Below are 22389 nucleotides of genomic sequence, written 5' to 3' on the forward strand. Positions count from 1 at the left end.
CCTCTCTTCCTCACTCCGCCATGTTTTACTCTTCATTTCTTTCACGGTTTGCTGACCGTCTTGGAGATAAATATCAGCAAAGGTTGGTTAAGACTTTAATCTAGAATTTTCTTCCCTCTTGATGAGGATCTAGAGGGTTTGCATGAATCACAGCCCCGCTTGGCAATTGCACTTCCCTCTGAGACCCTGGGCTGAGGACAGGGAGAACAGTTTGTTGGTGGATACACTAAGACAGGCTTTAAAGAGAGGGAACCTTGTGACAGTCAACCTGTTGGTGTTTCTGACAAAATAACCAAAGACAAGCAACTTGGGAGAAGAAAAATTTACTTGATTCATAATAGCAGAGATTTCAGTCCATGTTTGACTCGGCTTGCTCCATCGACTTAGGGTCTGTGGGGAGTGAGGTGCATGTGACAGCAAAGACTACTCACCTCATGGTGGCCAGGTGGTGAAAGAGCCCACAAGGAAAGAAGCAGTCACAAACCTTATTCCAAGCAAACTATGTTTCCAACTAGGTCTTTCTAGTATTTTCCAGTAATGCCATCAAATTATGACTCCATCAATGGTTTTGTCCATTAACTAGGTCAGAGACTTCATGAACAATAATCCCTCAATGATTGGTTTCACCAGCTGGGGACCAAGGTTTCAACATACATAAGCCATCCGGAGACATTTCCTATGCAAAACACAACAGAAATGGATCTCAGGCAACCTTACATCCAAATCCTCACTTTCTACTTCCTAAGTCCTTGGGCAGAGTGCCCTCCCCCTCTGAACATCAGAGTCCTCACTGTAAAATTAATGATGCTGGGCTCAAAGCATTTCTCCAGTCCCTTCCCTCTTGTTAGCCTTTGTTTTGGAATTGTTGTACAATGGCAGGATTATGTCCTTGTAACACATGTTAGGCTGAGTGAGCAGGCTTATAATGCAAGATGCCCTTGGTACAGTTCCCAAGTAGAAGCAGGGAACAGCTGCTCTGATCAGCTCCTGGGACCATGGGTGCTGACTCTCCTTCTGCCTCCTCAGCCAGCCTCCTTCTATGTCTGGCTCTCCCCTCAGTGGCCCAGTTTTCATGGATACTCACCACCCACTGGCTTCAAGAAATGTTGACTTCCTCCTCTCTGTATGTGCGAACTAGAAAAACAAAAACAAACTTTTGAAAACTCCGAAATAGACTCGGAGATTAAAAAGGAAGATTCATGATTCTGAATACATTTAGGAGCCAAACTTAGGAAACTGAACTCCCTATCGAGGCTGTCTTCAGACTGACTGAGTTTCTCTATCTGGGAAGATTTTAGAAGCTCAGAAGACTGACTTGTCAGTCTAAACTCTGACTGACAAGAAGCTAAACTCTTCTGTTAACACAGACTCCTGACAGTCCCTCAAAGGTGGGAACACAACTTGGTTTTAACAGTGAAGTATCCAGTGAATATTTTGTGATGGATGGTCCTAGAGCAAAGATCCTCCTTCTGAAGAGATCTCTTTTCCCCCTGATTCATCACCGCCCACCCCTTCCACCCCCACTCTGGGGCTCCAGGTCTGCTCCTGATGGCTCATTCCCATTGTAGAAGACAGATGAAACAATTCAGAGTCTCTGCTCCAATGTCAGTTAAGTCTCTAGAGACAGAAAACTGGAACTTAGAGATTCATCTTGGGGGGAGGGTGAAGAATCACTGTTTAGTTGATTTTTCCCTCTTCATCTTTAAACTTTTAATTTTTGTCCCTGTTCATTCTAGAGCATTCCTCCTACCAGACCTACCTCAGGGGACTCATTTATGGTCTTGATCTCTCTACCACTGTGGTGAGGGCTGGCCAAAAGCTTCTGGGAAAGTGACAGGGGTCAGATATGATGTTCACTTTAAAACGAAATTAAAAATTAAGGCTAGTAATTTGTCTTAGGAAACGAACTGCCCTTTCTGGGGGAAGGGTGAAGACATGCATGAAGGTAGAGGAGATAGTATTACTCATTTACTCAATAGTAAAATGTTCTCATCCAACAGAGATTGCAGCTCGATGGTAGAAACTTGCCTAACATGCCCTGCTTCCTAGGTTTCATACCCTCAACTGGGTAAAGGAGAGGAGAGAGAGAGAGAGAGAGAGAGAGAGAGAGAGAGAGAGAGAGAGAGAGAGAGACAGAGACAGAGACAGAGACAGAGACAGAGACAGAGAGACAGAGAGACAGAGAGACAGAGAGACAGAGAGAGACAGAGAGACAGAGACAGAGAGAGACAGAGACAGAGAGAGGGAGAGGGAGAGAGACCTTTGTCTAAATGAAAAGTTTGTACTTAGTTTCAAATGGATTAGCTGACACCTCTAACATCATCAGACCCCTCTGATGTCCACATGCCTATAGTGCCTTCAGAATTAGACTTCTCATAAATTGTTGTCCAAGAAGATTGATGGAAATGCCATTTCTTCTTGTTGTTCTTAGACATATTTGTCCTCTGGATATACGACTTCTCCCTCTCTACAGTGAAAACAGGTTGTGGGAGGTTCTGAAAGCAGAATCCAGTCTGTAAGGATTCTACATGATACAAAGGAGGCAAAATGGGAAGTATGAGGAGATAAAGGTCAGATGATGGTGACAGGGCAGCTCTTCAAAGCAAGATGGTCAGCAGAGGAGTCAGCCAGAACGAACGTGGGGATCAGGGACAAAATGAGGTATTCTGGTACCTTGGCCCCGGCAGAAAGAAGGGGGTCTTGATAAACACCTTTGGAGATTCTTAGGCTACACTGCACCTTCATGTGACCCACAGCAAAACATAAAGGCAGCAGAGCCATGTCTGAGATCCCAGGAGTTGGTTCCTTCCTTTGATAATCTATTCAGTTCCCCGAAGCCTGCCCCCTTCTCCAGGTCAAGCAAATATCTAAGTTCTCAGGGTTCTATGGGACTTTATCTCTTAGCTCACAGCCTGGCCAGTGGTATGCAAGATCAGATATTGAGCAGTAATGATTGAGCTATAGATACCAGCTTCCTGTGTTTAGAAAAGGTAAGGAAATTGTTAGTTCATTCTACAAATATTTGTGGAGGACACCCAAATGGAAAAGGCCCATTGTGGAAGTCCAAAGAAAATTCTGGGAGTTCAGACAAGGAAATCAGCACGTGAACAGAGAGCTCCAGCTGTTGAATGTGCCTGTGGATTTTTTTTTGAGATGGGGCTCCATACAATTAAATGCAAAGGTCACTGTACACTTAAAGGCATTTGGTTAAGCAATTAATATCAGTGCTGCAGACATCTGGAAAATATGAAAGCTTCAAGTGATAAGTAGCAGAGGAACACCCAGTATCAATTTTTTAATATTGCTTGGAGGCATCCCATGACTTCCAACTTGTTACATACCTATGGGTAACCGTGAGCTCCTGGGTCTCCTGCCTCGACCTCCCAAGTGCCGGGATTGCAGGTGTGCATCACCACATCTGATTCATACAGTTCTAGCGATTGAACTTGGGCTTTGATGCATGCTAGGCAAGCGCTCTACCATCTGAGCTCCTGGACCTCACGTGCATATTTACACTTCCTTTTCATGACTAGCATTTGTGCTGACCATGCTATGATCTGATTGTCCAGCTGCTTTTCTGCATGGGGTTTTAAGTTAATCATTTGATTCAGGGTTTTGTAGTCTTGACTCCATTTTGACAATGCATAATTTATTTTTCCCACCTAAAAAGAAAAGACGTATGACATTATCGTTCTAATCATAGTCTATACCATGGTTTACTCAAACTTCTCACAGAACTGGAAACAGTTCTCATGGAAAATCTCAACAAATAATTCTTTGGACCAATCAAAAGGGAAATATGCTGAAAGACAAATTAGTATGACTTCAGAAAGTTCATCATTTTTTTTCACCATCCTCTTTAATCTCTAGCAAAGAAACAGAACCCATGTGGACTTCTATATGAGACTTCTCATTCCCCTTTATTTGACAAAGATGTGAAAGATGCCTGCACCATCTGCACATGAGAAACAGATGTCTCATTTGCATTGGATTTTTCCAGTAGAAGTGAGCCTAGAAGGCTGGGGAAATACATTATGTGCATTTTATTGAATATAGAATGTTGACACAAACCATTTCCCAGGCATCAAATGCAAAGGTCTGTGTGCAGCTAAGATAGTGATGGAAACATTTGGAAGCTATGGAAGCTACAAGCAGTCAGATAACAGAGGGTTGCCCGCCATCAGTTATTTAATATTGCTTGAGACCATCTCATGGAGCAGCCATTGTCAAAGCAACTTCTGCATTCGTTGTCTTATTTTTGTCATCTCTGCATCCGCATGGAAACGATAAAAGGACCTGTTATGTGGATGGAGACTCAATGAGGCTCAGGTGATTTATCCATCTCTCTGCACCAAGGTGCAAACCTATGACTTGTCACCTCCTGAAAATGTTCAAAGCCAGATGAGACAGGAAACAGGCAGGCTCTTTAATATCAGCTTTGTGTCTTCAGAGTCACAGAGTCTACCAGGCAGGAAGTGCCAGATAAATCTTGCTAAAAGGCCTGGTCAAGACATTAGCCCAGAATTCAAGGTCTTAAGTCATTGAGGGCTTTAAGTAAACCCTGATCCCTGTGCTTAGGAAGGACAGAGAGAAGGAAACCACCACCCTTCCATGGTATTCATATAGTTAAAATCTCTAGAGTCCTCATCATATGGGCTCAGCATAAATACCAGTTCTAGACACAGAGATTTGGAGAATATGAAGATGAAAGCCAGGGTCTAAGAAAATGTCAAATGATTTTATTTATTTATTTATTAGCCTTCATGCTTGCAAATTTAGAATGAGCATATTTTTGCTAACTCAGAAAGAGTTGAAGTCTCTAGGAGCAGAAAGAGTTAATCCTTTGGGGAATGAGGCAGAAATATTGGTTGACTAGGGTATAGAAACAAAACCCAAAACAAACAAACAAAAATACCAACAGTGTTTAGGGAGAATGGCTTGGGGGTTGTTATTCGGCATCAAGACTCGGAAATGGTTTATTGAATAACATTCAATAAGCATTCTCTTTGAAGGAAGCAAGCCATAAATGTGTCAAAAGACAATTATGGATTGGTCTCTGGGGAGAGGAGATGTGCTGGACTTGAGTTGCATGCCTTGGAAAACTGGCTTTGGAATTAAATGCAAACTTTCTGTCTCAGCCATGCAGACCTAGAGTAGTTCTTGATTCCATTTCAATATGAATATATGGAGGGCTGGGTGTGGTGGCACATGCTTTGAATCCCAGTACTCAGGAGGCAAAGGCAGCTGGTTTACTATGAACTCTAGGACAGTATAAATCAACATAGTGAATTTCAAGGCCATCAAGGATACATAGTGAGACCTTGCTTGAAAAACAAAACAAAAAAAATCAAAAAAGAAAGAGAAGGGAGACAATATACTGGGAATAGTGTTCCTTAACAGCTGTGAAGTTCTTGACATATTTTCAGGGTTTATTAATGCCTGTCACCATTCTTAATATCTGGGGAAGTCAAAGTATTATTATCTACCTCCACCTATTCTTTTAGCTAGAAGGGCAGCCAGTGGTACACAGAGGAGACTGCATTCCCATCAGGGCCAGTGTGAGACAAGGGATTACATTATAAGCTGTTGCTCCTTATGATGATGATGATAATGATGACGACAATGATGTTTGATGAAGGTGATGCAACTCACATTGCTGTCAATACTGATGCTGCTACTCCTAAGTAAATTAAGTAAATACTTCACATTCAGTCCCAAGCCTTGCACTAAACACTCAGAACTTGAATCACTTGAATCACTTCCGTTCTGTGACAGAGATGATAACGATCTCCATTGGAGGAGTACCAGGCAGATGCTGAGAGAGAATGGTAGAACTGGGACTCAAGCCCCACAATTTAGCCCTAATCACTATGTCCTATTCTCCTTACCGACCTCTGTGTAGTTCCTTCTGCACTGATTCCCACATGCTTGTGAGGATGGTTCATAGCACAGAGTTGTGAGAGGGTGACTGATAACGGGTACCATTGTTAGCACACAATAGATGCTCAGGAATTGCTGACTTCATATAAACACATGTAAATCCTTGATCATTTTCCTAGGACCTGGCTTCCTCCTAGGGAAAAACGTTCCAGGTTTCTGGAAGAAAACCTTGATATATTGGTTTGGGAGTCAAAAGGTATACTTGAATGAGAGTAAAGGGAATTTACTTCTTTCTAAGGCAAGTGGTTTCATTTACTCTGGTTTGTTGTTGTTCTGTTCTGCTTTGTTTGATGAGATGGGTGCCCTAGTTTTCAGTGAACTGAATTGCTTACAGCTGTGGGAAGAACGCTGAGCGAAAGGTGCTCAGCAGCTACTGAGAGGAATTGGTTTGGGGAGGGGGTGTGCAGCAATACCTAAAGGCAGTGCTTGTCAATGATGTTTGTGTATGCATCGGGGCACACCCTTTCCTGTGTTTCCACGTCTGTGGCACAATGGGCAGTGACCCTCAGATATTGTGGGGAGACTGTGGCAAAGAGGAGAGGAACAAGGGAAATTCCATCTGAGGACGGTGTGCTGGGCAGCGGAGGTGGGAGAGCAGAGGCATGGCGTAGATGACTCCTGGGCCGTGTGAATTCTCTTGTAGTCTAGCAGTTAGTCTCTGCTCAGATTTCTGTAAAGATAAATGGGCTGATGCTCAGAATGCAGCTAGTGTACAGTTCCCGTTCCTGGTATCTTTATCCCCCACCTCTTGCTTGTAACAGTGCCAGCCAGAGCAGAAACGCAGGTCCCACTGATCTTTAATCAAGTTAGCTAATCACAAGGCTGCGCAGCAGTCTGCTTCCTTGAAGGACGAGTATACCTGGAGGAGACCTTTGTTCTTATCCTGCACTCTAAGCAACTTAAAATTCGTAACATTAAAGTCCAGAATACCAGTGTAATCACATCTCACATGTGTGCTTTCTCTAGTTGTGGTTCAATTGCTCAGAGCAGTTTCTCTTGGAATGGAACTTAGCTTTAAACATGTGCACATTACATCATAGTCCTATAGAATATGTTTGTGCCAACTAATCTGAACAGTATCATATACTTACATGCTTACATATTATGTCGCTATGCATTTATACATACGGACAGACTACACACAAGCAATTTCATGTCTAGTTTGAAAAACATAGAGGCATGAACACCAACATCAGCCAATATAACTAGTGTTTTTATGTTTTTCTGTTGTTTATAGCTACTAATTACATTTTTTGGTGTTAGAGCCTAAACACGGGGCTTGGCAGATGAGCCTACCATTGAGCTACATCCTCAGTCAGGTCAGACATTATGCTCTTGCTTGTTTCTTTTTAAGTCTAATCCACATGCAGAAAGTCCTTCCTACGCACCAGGCGGGCTGCAGATCTATTAACCGGCTGAGCCAGAAAGTAGCCATGAGGCAGCCGCCTCCACTCTTCTTATTTCTCTCCCAAGAAGAATGAAGCACAGAAAAACTGGTGATTTCCTCAAAATTGCAGTGAGCAAATCCCAGAGGCCAGCAGTAGGTAGTTTCTGTCCTGAAAGAATGGTCTAGAAAAAGTATAAAGTGTGGTGAGAAAACGTGTTTGCTGCATCCTGGATGGGGATAGATAAAGATGGCCTGGCAATTGGCGGGGAGTAAATTTTCCTTTGTGGGGGTTGGGGCGGTGGCTCAGTGATAGAAGCATGAGCTATTCTTTCAGAGGACCAGAGTTTTGTTTCCAATACTCTCATTGGGCTGCCTACAACTGCCTGCAACTCTACTCCAGGGCAGCTGATGATTCTGGCCTCTCAAGGTAAATACTTATAACCAAACACACACTCACATATGCATAACTAAAAATAAATGCTATAAAAATAATCTTTGCATGTGTGTTCCTGTGTGTGAATTCAGGGGGCTGCACATGCACGGTACATGTGTGAAGGCTGAAGGACAACCTCAGATGCTGGTTGAGACAGGATCTCATGTCGTTTGCCTCTGCCTATCCCTGGCTAGCTAGTCTGCGAACTTGAGAGAATTCTATTTCTTCCTACCACCTCCTCTTAAGAATGCTTGATCATGGAAACATGAACTACCATGTCTGCAGAGATTCAAACTCAGATTCTCATGCATGTACAGCAAGGACATGGCAAATGCAGCCTGCCCAAGAGTCCCTTTCTAAAGGCCACCATAGACCTCACAGGGACCCGAGAAAGAACGAGGACCAATAATCTAATGTGCAGTAGCTCCCAGGAACAGTGATCAGAGATGTGCCGGGACACCAAGGAATTTGAAGAAGGTGGGGGCATATACAGAGGGTGGTGGGACACTAAGTTGGAACAATCTGATATTGTACTGACACAACTCAGTTATTACTATCATTTCCTGGAACCCAGGCCCCACCTCACAAAGGTCCACTCAGTCTTTTTCTTTTCAATTTGGTGGCATAAGAAAGCAGCTGAAGGGCTTTCTGGGGACATGTTTTATTCTCTCTGACTCCAACATCCTCAGCATCAATGATCTGGAACTTCCTGTGGAGGACCCCAGTCCAGGTCATAAGGATAATAGGCTACAGAGGACAAAATGTATCGCTTGCTGACAGTGTACTGAGCTGAAGCTAAGGGTGTGCCTAATCAGTGCTTCACGGCTGTTTCTCCTGGAAGATCATGATGTCTTTGTTCTGACAAAATGTCCTGGGTAGAAAGGAAGGCAGACTGCAGCTCTGTGGTTATTGATTATGTAAAACGGAGTGAGTGCCTCCACATTGGATAGAGAAGTCTAGTTGCCTTTCTACCTTCAACCCATGAAGAAATGGTTTTTCTAGCATTTTAAATAGCATGTCACTACTGAAGAAGCAAAAATAAGGTTCATTTCTCTCCTATTTTGTGGTGGAGAAATCCCTTGACCTCCTTTAAGGGTGCATAGAAAAGGGCCAGGACTGTAGTTCAGTAGCAGAGTACTGCTTAGCATACAGGAGGCCCCACAGGGAACAGACTTCAATTGTTGTGCCTTTCTCTCGGAAAGCAACTCACAGTATCATCCAGTTTATCCAGTATGCATAAAGCTTGGCAACTCGGGTAAATATGCTTCAGTTTTGTTAGTGTGTCAATGCCATCCACTAGACACAGAAGGGAACTGCCAGTTCTGCCTTCCTCCATTCTTTTAACCTTTTTATCCTCAGTTCAGGGCACAACAGCCTTGAGTGTAAGCCTTGCTGTTAGGATAGAAAGGGATCCTGGCAGTCAGGAGTCAACACAAGTGTAGCAGCTTACAACCCTGCTCCATGGAAATGTTTCCCCGGTGTATCAAGGGATTTATTGGGAGGGAAGAATCCAGGAGGTGGCTGCCTCTGCCAGAGCAGAAAAGGCAGCTCCCCGCTGAACAGGCACAGGGCTTACACAGGGTTTTTTAGGGGTGGAAGATTTTCAGGGTGGGAATTGGTCAGATTTCAATCCCTGACCTTGGACAATTTCAGACATTGGCTGGATTTCATACTCAGGTATTGGTTGGTTTTGTGCTGAGTTGGTCAGGGGCAGAGTGTGTTTCTTTAACTCTGATTTCAGGGCCAAAGTGAGTTTCATTCCCTGGCCCTTCTTAGCCTTTTGGCTCTGGTTTCAGGGCCAGGCCTTGTTTCTTTCAGTGGCTCTGGTTTCAGGGCCAAAGTATATTTTTTGGCTCTGGTTTCAGGGTCAGGGTGTATTGTTTTGACTGGCCCTTTTACTCTATATTAAATAAATAAACACTGAACATGATAATTGATAACATTAAGGTAATAGCTGCTCTAATTATTTGGTGTATTGTGTGAATGTGTGTGTGTGTGATGCTGCGGTTGTATGTGTGAGTGTAATTGTGGTTGTATGTGTGCATGCTGGTTAACACATACCACAGTGTGTATATGGAGAACAATCTGAATGTCTGCTCTCACCTTCTCCTGGTGGTTCACATTTTCCTAGAATCCTCTTGTCTCTGCCTCCCGTATCCCATGGGAGTGCTGGGATTATAAACACAAGCTACCAATCCCACTGATGGGATTTTGTTTTTAATCAAAGATATAAGATATTGGGGTGGGGGTGACGACTTAGTGGATAAAGCACTTCCTGTGCAAGCAGGAGGACTGGAGTTTGGATGCTTAGCACCCATGTAAATGTCAGGTGGGCATGGCAGCCAATCGGTTATCTTAGTTCTTGGGAGAGGTGGGTCAGGGATCCCGGGAGAAAACTGACTAGCTAGAATAATCATATTGGGAGTTCTATGCTCATCAAGAGATTCTACCTCAACATATTCAGTAGAGAGTGATAAAGGAAGAAGCCAGCACCAATCTCTGACCTCCACATCCATTGAGATGGGGTTTGCTCTTGTTTGCCCCTGTGTATGCTGGGCTTTCTGGCTCACAAGCTTCCTGGGGTTCTTGCCTCTGCCTCCCATGACTCGTTTCTGTCACTTCCCATGCTATTTTCAAGGTTCATCTAGATCAGTGGTTCTCAACCTTCCTAATGCTACAACACTTTAATACAGTTCCTCATGTTGTGGTGACCCTCAACCACAAAATTATTTTCCCTGCTACTTCATAATTCTAATTTTGCTACTGTTATGGAACGCAAATATCTGCATTTTTCAAGGGTCTTAGGCTGTGAAAGTGTTGGGGAAGTCTTATGCTAATAAAGCACTGTCTGGCCAATAGGAATCTAGATAGGTGGGGCTAGGAATCCAGGAGGATTCTGGGTAGGAGAAACACAGGAGAGTCAACATGTGACGCCATGGGAGTAGGACACCGGGAACTATTCTCCGGTAAGAAACATACTTAGATTAACAATTATGGGGTAATTACTTAAGGCAGAGCTAGCCAGTAAGAGACAAGCAAGGCCAACAGCTTCATAATTAATATAGCCTCCTGTGTGTTTATTTGGGACTCATGCGGATCTAGAACCAGGCTGGCGCGGCAGAGCCCAGGCGACTGGCGGGGGATATACCAAATCGGCAAGCAAGGAAAAAGCTTCTCTTAACAGAAAGGACTATCTGACCTCCAAAGGGACTGTGACCCACAGGTTAAGAATCACTGATCTATCTGGTAGTACACATTGGAATCCTATTCCTTTTTATGCCCAAATAACATTCTACTATAAATACATACCATCATCTATCCATGAGTCATTTATGGACAAAGAAATCATTTCTGCCTTTTGGTCATTATGATTAATTCTGCTTTAGTCATGTTTTTGTGTGCATGTGTGCTTTCATTCCTTTTGGGTGTACATGTAGCATTGGAATTGACTGTAATTATTTGAGATACCACCATCCTGCCTTCAAACACAGCTGCATCATTTTATACTTATGTCCACAGTTAATGAGGATTCTTGCCTCTCCAAGAAGCATGGCATCTGTGTAGCCATGCATCTTGCTCAATAACTTCCTGACTGGGTGGATGAAGATACATTGCCTTCATGTTTTGTGTGTTGACAGGTGATAGTCTAAACACTGACATTGTTTTTAATTAATTATTCAGTGTGTGTGTGTGTGTGTGTGTGTGTGTGTGTGTGTGTGTGTGTATACATACAAGCACATCCCCTTACCATGGCATACATATGGAGGTCAGAGGGCAGCTTGATAGAGTCCGTTCTCTTTTCCTATCATGCTACCATCTGTCTTGGCCACAGGCAGCAGTACTGCCCAGGGCTTTGTTAAAGATTGCCAAACTTTTTCCCTGCCATTTTCAGTCAGCTAATACTGATGACAGCCACACTTTAAAGTGTAGTAGTGGTTTAAAATCTCATGAAACCTCAAGTTTCCAGAGCATTTACTTATCTGTCTTCCTTTTTCATCTCTTTGGAAGTTTTGACATTGGAGATGAGCATGCTAAAGGTAAACATGAAGATGGGATTCAGGGCATGGGGATGGCTTATGGGACATGAGGACAGCATTCAAGTTATGGGGGAGGCTTTCAGGATTTGTTTTCTCAGCTTTGCAAATTCATCTTCTTCACCCAGGATCAATCTGTCTCTTTTTTAAAATCTTTGTCCTACAGAGGGTCACTGTTTTCCCATAGGGATGCCTGCCTGGAAATTGTGGTTCTGTCTTTGGCAGTAACAGATTTGATACCATTACAGGAAGGAACAGAAGGTTTCTTGCACTGATTCCAAATGGGACATTTGTTTGTTCTCTATATGCACTTTGGAAGGAGCAGAAAGCCAGGCTCAACTCCTATGGGTGAAGGTCCTTAGGAAGCATCCTGCCAAAGTAGGTGGCTCTAGAATGTAGTCTTTTCTGCAGCAATTGTTCTGACTCCTGGGTGACTGGCTTTTCTTTTGCTCCAAATATCAGATGTTTCCTGTTGCATCAATAACTTTCAGTTTTATATCAAATAGCTTTCTGTTTTTCATAATTTCTTGTTTTAATTTTCAAAGCCACTTGGGTTCATTCAGTGAGTGTGTGTTCTTTAGGTCTTGAATGCCCAGCGGAGAATAAGATAAATTTTGACCTGGTTTTCAGGGGGGTTTGTTTTAAGCTCTCTCACTATGATGCTCAGTTTTAAATGTCAGATTGCCACAACATGGAATTAACTGGTGTCCTTGTTTGTTTTTCTGTCACTGTGGTAAACACCATGACCAAAAGAAACTGGGAGAGAAGAGAGTTTATTTCACCTTAAAGGTTACAGTCGGCATCATTAGGGGGAGCTAATTCAAAGTGGAAGAAAAAAAAACATGAAATAAGGCTTACTGGCTTTCTTCCAGGCTCCTATCCAGCTACCGTTCTTATACAGTCCAGGCCTGTCTGCTTAGATATGACAGAGTGAGCTGGATCATCCTACATCAACCAAGAAAATGACCCACAGACATGCTCACAAGATAATCTGGAAGAAGCAATTCCTTGGCTGGATTTCCCTCTTCCCTGCTGTATCACCTTGACAACTAAGATTACCTACCACCTCTGGAAAGAGTCTCAATTGAGTGTAATTGTCTTTATCAGGTTTGTGTGTGGGTGTATCTGTAGAGCATTATCTTTGTTTTTTATTGATGTAGATAGACACAGCCCATTGTGGGCATCACCATTCCCTAGACAACAGGTCCTGAACTACACAGAACAGAATTAAGTTAGATGCTAGAATCAGAAAACAAGGCAAATTTTGTAAGAGAAAGTGTTAAACGGAGGGTGGGGCTGTCTTACAGTTTCAGAGATTTAGTCCACTGTCATCATGGCAGGGAGTATGGCAGCGTGCAGGCAGGCGCTGGATCAGTACCTGAGAGTTACATCCGATCCGTAAGCAGAAAGAGACAAAGAAACACTGAGCCTGTGCAGGCCTTTATAACCCCAAAGCCTACCCTCATTGACACATTTCTTCCAACGAGGCTGTGCCTCTTAAACCTTCTCAAATCTCAAACAGTACCACTCTCCGGTGACCAAGCATTCACACACATGAGCCTATGGGGGTGATTCTTATTCTGAGGTCTTCCCTGACTACCCCTTAGTGATAGACTAAGATTTGAAATTGTGAGCCAAATAAACCGCTTCTCCTCAAAGCTGCTTTTAGTCAGGGTATTATCATAACAACAAAAATAATTAGACACTGATAGAATCTAGTGTTTGGATGATATTTTTGACAAGACACTTGAATCTGAGACACACCTGCGCATTTCCTGACCCAGACCTTTCTGCACAGGATACCTCATTTTATTCTCATGATCTGAAGGCCGCCTAACCCTGAAAACCAAGTGGGAACTTTCTCTTATCCTTGTAGCATACTTTCCTCTCCCCTTACGCACTGGGCACAGAAGTGTCAGAAATGTATATGAATTTATATTCTCTTTTATACTTATATATTTTTATTTTTGTGTAGCTTTGCCATCTTATACGCTGGGCACATTCAATAACTCTTCTGGGATGGGTTGTTTATGGTCACTAAACTATTGATTGGATGTTCCTGTTTGGGTCATTAGTGTCATATAGAACACATACAATATATACCAACTAGGAAAAAAGCCATGCTTGGGAAATTTGGAGATACAGATCAAAGAATTTTTCTCTGGGCTCCCATTAGTACAGCATACCATCCAAAATACCTTACCAAACCTGCTGCTAGGCCTCAAGCTTGTAAAAAGTCCATTCCCTTCTATTTCTTTTCCTTGCCATTCTTTCTCTCTTCAATCTGGCTCCACACTCCTAAATGACCAGCAACAAAACAGCACTTTCTTTTGAGAGCATTCCTATATTCTCCCTTATATACTCATAATTTTAATCAATCTGCCACAAATTTCCATTAACATCCACTGTATGACACTTTAACCAGGAGGAGTCACAGAAAACTGAGTGTAATTCTGGAATCGGCTCCAGAAATATCTTTGTCATTGGGACAGGCAACTTTCCCCCAGCCAGCTTCCTTACACGGATAGTAAGTGGAGTCTCAGCTTGCAGGTTTAATTTGAACTGTGACCACAATAACATAGCCAAGATAATGACCTCCACCCCAAATGCACAAGTCCTAACCCTGGCAACCTGGGGGGTACCCATCTCCCTAGCAAAGAAGAATAAGGTTCCAGATGGAATTAGGGTTGCCAGTCAGTTGAATTTCAAATGAGAGTTTTTTCTCGGATATCTAAGCATGTGCAATATAATGACAGGGATCTCCATAAGTGGAAAAGTGATGCAGAAGAGCCAATATTAATATGAAAAAGACGGGACTGAAATTCACCAAGACCAAAAGTCATCATGCCAAAAAAAATGAAGATGACCCTTAAAATGATGACAAAGACAATGAAAAGGACTCTTATACATCTCTGACAACACTTGGCTTCATTCACTAAAACCCCTTTCGGTTAGCTTACAAAATTATATGTTTGAACTGTTTGAACCACTTCATTTGTGGTAAATTGTTACAACAGAAGCTGTGATACAATGATGTCACACCCCAATCCTAATCCTTCTCCCTAATTGCAGCACTAGTTAATATGTCAGTTGGCTGGCAAAGAGACTTTCAGGTGCACTTCAGCCAACTCTTTTGAGATGGGGAATGGCTCGGGGTTATGTAGTGTCCTCACTGTACCAATAAGCTCTTTCTCAAGGGGGTCAAGAGGTCAGAGTCTGAGCAGATGTGAAAACAGAAGCAGAGTTCACAGTGCTATGAGGGCATGAGCCAAGGGATACAACAGCTTCTAGAATGTGGAAAATGCTAGAAAACAGATTAAGAAGACCCACTGAGGACTTCTGAGCTCGAGCTGTAATACATTTGCATTAAGTTTGGAAATTTGTTATGGAGCCTCCAAGGGTAGGGCCCACAACCTATGTCCCAAGTCAAATTCAGCTACCTGCCCTCAAAAAAAAACTAATAAGAAAAGAAGATAAGGAAGGTTTATTCTGTGTGGCCACACTGGGAAGAATGACAAAGAAACCCAGACAATCCCTCAGGTATGTCTTTGGGGGTTTCAAGTGTGAGATGGAAGTTTCAGTAGAATGCTGTGAAATAATCTTTGTGCACAATGAATATGTATTACTCTCATTGGCTAATTAAAAGCTGATTGGCCAATAGCTGGCCAGGAAGAGACTGAGCGTGAGAACCAGACTAGGAGAAAGGGCAGAAACAGAGAGTTGCCCACAAACAGAGAAAAGCAACAGGAGAATGCTGTACTGAGAAAAAAAACCAAACCACAGGGCTAACCACAGATAAGAATTATGGGTGTAAGAGTTAGCTATTAGCAAGCCTGAGCTATCAATTGAGTGTTTATAAGTAACATTAAGTCTCTGAGTTGTCATTTGGGAACTGACTAGTGGGAGAGAAACGTCCATCTTATAGTAGAAGGCTGAGGATGAGCCCATCTGAGCTGTTCAAGTTAGGGTGTGGTCCTGTTCACCACTGACCCATGGTTGCCTGGATTTCAATGTCATCATGTAATGTGGTCTTGCAAGTTGTTAAAACTGTTTAAAATTTCTTTTCAGGAGACAAGTTCTCTCTCTGGATGGTGGCTTTTCCTACTCCAAGCATTAGATTCCTGGAAGAGTTCCCATTTATTTAAGGTGCATTGTTTCAACAGTTTGAGAGTGAGATAGGGAGACATGGATGTCTCTTTTGAATAGCTTCATTTCTGCCAGACAGGTTGTAGGTTTCCACGACTGTGGACATTTCTGGTGATTTATTTCTGTATCACCAAGAGCAAATTGCAAACCTATTTACATATTACTTACTGCTACAGAAGTGTGTGTGTGTGTGTGTGTGTGTGTGTATGTGTGTGTTTCCATTTAGCAATCACCCTTAGCCTTCCTGTGATATCTGTCTAGCTCTTCCCCCTTTGGCAGTAAATTCCATGGTCACTACTGCACTTACAGGCCCCGGAAGTGCTCTATACCCTGGGAAACCAGCCAACACAAGAATCAGTTGGCTCCCATGGTTTTCGCTTGTCTTGATTTTCACAGATGGAGTTCTGGGCTCTCTCTCTCTCTCTCTCTCTCTCTCTCTCTCTCTCTCTCTCTCTCTCTCTCTCTTACCACCATGTTTTACCATTGAGAATTCCAACCTTGTCCTTCTCTTTGTTCCACTTGTCATAGACTACTGGAGACAGTAAAGACTTAGCTATCAGCAGTCTATTTGTTGGCAGAATTTAGTCCATTCTTTTGCAGAGAACCATTGTCATCCCTTCCCTCCCCACCTCCCTGGTCATTCTGGAATGTGTTTTTTGGGCAAATATTTTTGTGCTGTTTGATCTCTTTCTTTTATTATCATCTTGAACTAGTCAATGAAAACATATTACTACATGTTGTGTGAACATTTACTGTATTCATATTTAACATTAATGTTTTTCCTTTTTTAACAAAACTTACATAGCCTACATCCTAACCTGAAGGTCATCCGCACTCAACAGCATCACTCCACAAGCCATACTTCTGGTCTCCTGTTGTCTAGTTTCTGTTCCAGTTCCATCACTGCAAAAATTTCCAGTTTTTACATTATTATTTGCAGTTCTCAAAGGAATGGATTATCTACAATACTGTGTAATGTAAATTATATTCACCATTATTTACTTACTCACTTGGACCAGACAATGTTCTGGAGAGTTAGCAAAAGACAGTGCCTGTGTCCTCATGAAGCTTCTCATCCAATAATGTAAAGCCAGAGTCACTTCTTTTGGGAAAATGACTAAGTGCTAAGCATGAGACACTTGATACAAATCAGATTCTTGGCTTAACACCTACCTGATGACAGTGATCATAGTCATTAGTATCATAAGGATGTTCGAGGGCTGTAGCTATAGTTCTACAGGATGACGATGATCAGAACCACAGGACTCTTCAGAGTGGTTAAAAAAAGAGTTTACATGCTTATGTGGGAGCTCTGCTGCTTATGTGGGAGCTCGACCTTCCATTTCAGGTGGGCAGGGCTTCAAATCCTGCCTCTGCTCCTAAGCAACAGTGTCTTTGAAACAAAGTTCAGTTCTGAGCCTTATTTTTCCCATCTGAACAATGTCTAGGAGTTTCCAGTGTCAGGGATTGAAGATTAAATATGCAAATGAGTACAGTGGGATCTAGTCAAATGTTTGCTTAATAAGTAATCACCATGAATATCACTGTGATATTGAAGCTTTGGTCTGCCAAGAGTCTAGGAGCCTCCAGGATGTCAAATGTTGGTGCATTAAAGAAGTAAATAATTTTATCTGTTTGTATCAGGAGGATATTCGGTGGAAGAAATTTTGTAGTAACAAGCATGTTTAATGGATTAATTGTGAAGTACTGTGCAGGAGATGCAAGAAGACAGTGAGACAGTCATCAAAGACATCCAAAGAAGGGTTTGCACTGATGAGCTCAGATCTGTTTGAAGGCATATGATATATCAGGCATATGACTGATTTTAATTTACTTTAATTTCTCCTTAGCTGTGGTTTTCTTGATTCCATACTGTATCAATTCTGCCACGTGTCGCTCAATAGAAATAAATTTTACCTGCTTTTTATCCACCTTCTTGGTCCTTTGATTTTTTCTCTCTCACTGCTTTGTTCTTGTATCAGTTGCTAAGTTCCTGTGTCTACTGTAATCTACTCTACAACACACAGACTTTACAACCAAAGCAGTTCTAAGAGTAGAAACTGAAAACAAAAGATGCATCTAAGTTGCTGACGTCAAGAGGCCAAGTGGAGGAAGAGATAACAGGTACTGACTAGGGAACAAGAAAAGAATCAGAGAAACCACATTTGTTCCTTGCACCGTTAGCCATTGAATTTTAGTTTCCATTAGTTTCCACATACTGCATCCAAGTGTGTGATAACACAGGCAGGCATAGCTCAGTGAAGCTTACGTGTTAAGAGAGAAGACCTGAATCAACCAAACCACTGCCAACTGCAGCTAGGGTAAGTGCTGCAGAGACTACGGAATGGAGCTATGAGAAGATGATTTACCTGGTCAGGAAGATCACAGAAGATTCTCTTGCATGGAGGACAGCTGAACTAACATCTGAAGGACAGTCCCTGACTAGGGCTGAAATAGAAGACATGTTAGGCATCATCTACCTGCAGCACTTTCATATTAGGTACTTCTTATAGTACCCAGTAGAAGATCCAGCAGAAGCCAGGATTGGAAGTATCTAGAGCCCTAAGGTGCTTCAACTCTGAACTATTTTTGGCTATCTCTGCTATTTTCCCATGAATGTCCCTTTTCCTCGAATAACAGGTCAGAACTGGTCCCAAGCTGTGGCTCTTCCAAATCTTGGTGAATTAAGGTAGAAACCAGACAAGGATCAATGGTAAGGTACCCAGCTGGGTGTTTCTAGGTTCTGATATATCAGTGATTTACCTGCCTGCATACCCCCTACCCCTAACTTAGTCTTCCTGGAGACAGATTGCGTCATTTCCCATTTAATCTTGTATTTTTCCCTACCATTTTGTACTATTTTATCTTCTTCTGTATTCCTGCTTTGAGACTTAGGTTAGGTCTGTACCTCATAATTATCTCATTAGTTGTCTGCAGAGCCCACATTGTCTGGACTATATAGTCTAATGAATGGCCCACAAGCACAGACAGAGTCTCTTTGAAACGCACAGTCATTGAAATGTATGGTGTCTGATATGCTCTCTGGCAGCAAGGCAAAAACATCTAGCTGCTACCAAATGAAAATAGTCAGTGTTCTCTTCCCCAGGAACAGACACTCCTTGTCTGCACTCATCAATGCTTACTTCTGCAGCTGTCCCTGAACACCCCCCAGCTTCCTGCTGCAAGGGGAGGAGGGGACATCTTTGGGTTTCTGTACTTCCTTTGCTCTTCTCGACTCTCTACCAGGTTCTGAGGGAACCGCAGTCTCCCCATCATTATCCTTGTCCTTCCTAAGGCCCATCTGTGAATGTCTGCTCTAATCTACAGCAAGGTCCAAGCCATCTTCTCATATTCGACACTCTTTTATGGTGATCTTCCATACACCACAGTGAGAGTACATAGAAGGGCTGTTTCTAACACAGAGAAAAGAGAAATGGCCTCCCTGAGACTTTTCAGCAAGTGAGTAGCAAGGCTAGGACTAGATTAAAACACTGGTCATTATACATTATACATTACACATTATACATTATACATTTTTGCTCCTTTTACCAAGTAATTTTTGGTTTGTTTCAGTGTTTTGCTTTACCATATGATTCTCTGGCAAGAAAAAATTTTTTTCAGTTTTTTGAGACAGGGTTTCTCTGTATTGTTTTGGAGGCTGTCCTGGAACTTTCTCTGTAGAGCAGGCTGGCCTCGAACACACAGAGATCTCCCAAGTGCTGGGATTAAAGGCATGCACCACCAATGCCTGGTGTATCAAGAAAAATACTCTGAATATCTGCTATCACTACCCTAGTCTACAAGCATCCTGGAAGAAGAAGCAGCAGTTGCCAGTCTTTACATACATTGATCAACCATCATTAAACACCCACACTTTAACCAGAAAAGAAGCCTTTGCTGACTTCAAGCCTGGCCTGTACAGGGAAAGATTTTGTTGTTTCTCTTGGGTACCAGGCCTTGGTACTTGTCTGCACCCATGTCAACAATATTTGTTTATTCTGTACTTTGATCATTCAAGGATCCCTCTAGTCCTTATAGTGTCTCTCACACAGCTCTCTTCAAACTCCAATAATCACCCTTCCTACCCTCGCTGACCATGGGATGCTTTCCTATAATTGCCCTAGCCTTTGTAGTCATGTCACCCAATGTTTTCTCAGTTTCCCCTCTTTTTGTAAAGGAAATTTCTGAAGGACTTCTCTCAGACACAGACAGCTCTCATCCATTCCGACTCTCCTCAGATTTGCTAATGGGCATATTTCAAATCTCATGACGTCTGCTTGCTGAAGGAAGAGCTCCAGAGAACTGAGCAGGTACCACTAAATCCTACCTCCCAGTTACAGTAGCCACCAAATTGTCCCATTGAGCTTCCTGAGATTCCCGCATACTTCAAGGAGGAGACACCTTCCCCTAACATCCACACGGTCCAGGATGTGTGTTCATGCCTTAATCCAGAGTGTGTGTTCATGACTGATCCTCATTTCTGGATAATAAATGATGGCAAATCAGTAAAAGATGACCTGGGGAGAACTGTCTTTGGGAAGACTGCTAACTAAAATTGCATGCAATCCTTTTAGCTGTGGTGCACATATTTCTGCTTATGAAAAACAATAGCACTGAGCTGAAGGTGCTTGTTAACTACAATCAGCTTAAGTGCAGGGAGGTACAGATTCCCTTTCTATAAGGAAGGTTTCCGTGGTATAATTCCTAGGGCCCATCCCATTAATGCATTAAAGACTCCTTAAAGTCCATAAAGAAATGTCCCAGCAGCCACACAGTGCTCTCCATAAATCTGTGTGAACTACTCCTAGGCACAGTAATTTAGCATCTCCCCACCAACTCCATCCAACTCTACACCTTCTTACATCAGCACAGCAACTGAACCACTTGGAGACTGCCTGTGAACATATCTCCAAGCAGCACCCAGCCCATCGAAGCTTTGAGCCTGGAACACCATCAGTTTGCCATGTCTATGATCTGCTGTCCAAAACCCATTAAGAGATACTAACCTGCCTCAGCTGTTCTGATTCTGATGACTGAAATGCTATTGTTATGCTCTGCAAAGCAAATTAAACTTCTCGAGACATTCTCAAATCCTCTATTTCCTTAGATCCACCTTGCAAATCTACACTGCTAGCAGAGCAGCTGCTGCTATCCTGTTTGCACTGAGATGAGGAAACTGAGATCATAATTTCAGTTCTCAAGACTTAGATTAGAAATTAGGCCTTCCCAAATTCTCTGTTGGCCTGTTAACTCCTTTTTACCGCGTAAGATTTTATACCTTGGGGCTAGTGAACACAATACATGTTTTTCTTAGTAAAAGTGCTCCTAACAATATTTTTAAAGTGCTCTTGGGGCCAGGGAGGGGGCTCAGCAGGTAAAGACACTTGCCACCAACACTGATGATCTAAGTGCAATTTCCCAGACCCATCTGGTGGAATGAGAGACAAGATCTCACAAGCTGTCCTTTGATCTCCACATGTACACTGTGGCATGTGAGTACCCTCCTACACACACACACACACACACACACACACACTCATGCATATATATAAAATCAAACAAATATCTTTTGATTGTTACTGATGTAGAAAACTCCAAATCAATGCGCATCCAAAACTTTGTGATATTTAGTCTATAACATTTATTTTGAAAGTATTTTATCATTGTGGGTGTGAAGATTTTAGACTTTTAATGTGTCCCACAATACCCTAAATGAATAAACAAGGTAGTACTAATTTTAGTAGTGAGTCCTACATGAAGCTATACTCTAATTTCCTTGACTCAATCCAAACCCTCTGCAAATCCACAGCCCTATTGAACCCAAAACTTCCCAGAGGCAGCTATTGGTCTACTGAGGATTAAGTGTCTCCACAGCACTGTCCAAGAGACTGGCCTAATGTCAACCCTCACAAGGACTGGCTTCCACCAAGTCAAGTGCCATAAGTGGGTAACTGGGCTCCCTAAGCCAGGTCCATGCTTTGCTCTTTGAAACCCTTCTGTACACAGATCTGTATCATATGTCCTGGCACTCCATGTCTAGTGAACAAGGAAGCTTGTCACCACTGAGGGCATTCCTCTTCAGTGAAGGGAAATGGAGGATTGACGACTGAGACACCCAAGCCTCTTTCCCTCCTACAGTAGATACATATGGAGTGTGAAGATCTCCGCATGAACTGTAAGAGGGAAAGAAAGCAGGCATCTTCTCATCTATACTCTGTTTTTCAACACAGGGATGTTCAGGACTAGGCTCCACTCATCATTATTGCCCAACGTCCCCAACCCATGTGTAATCACAAGAATTGAGACACCCCTGACTCTCTGTGTATCAGAGCATGAACATGGAAGACCTGTCCTTCAACATTCCAGAGTTATAGACAACAGATCCTCAGTGCCCTAAGCCTTGAAATACAGACAAATAAGGCTGAGTGTCTGTCCTTGAGGAATGTTCT

At 42.6% G+C, this 22389-nt stretch overlaps 1 long non-coding RNA gene across 1 annotated transcript; it reads right to left on the minus strand.

The window, feature by feature from the left end:
• Positions 1-345: 345 nt before the first annotated feature.
• LOC121141175 lies at positions 346-3532 on the minus strand. Its single transcript, XR_005878071.1, has 3 exons — positions 3342-3532; positions 1085-1134; positions 346-676 (listed from the first exon to the last, which is right to left on the minus strand). It is a non-coding gene; the product is annotated as an uncharacterized LOC121141175 (long non-coding RNA).
• Between the last annotated feature and the right edge of the window lie 18857 nt (positions 3533-22389).

This window comes from Mesocricetus auratus, unplaced genomic scaffold (genome assembly GCF_017639785.1).
Source record: "Mesocricetus auratus isolate SY011 unplaced genomic scaffold, BCM_Maur_2.0 Super-Scaffold_100007, whole genome shotgun sequence".
Taxonomy (NCBI): Eukaryota; Metazoa; Chordata; class Mammalia; order Rodentia; family Cricetidae; genus Mesocricetus; species Mesocricetus auratus.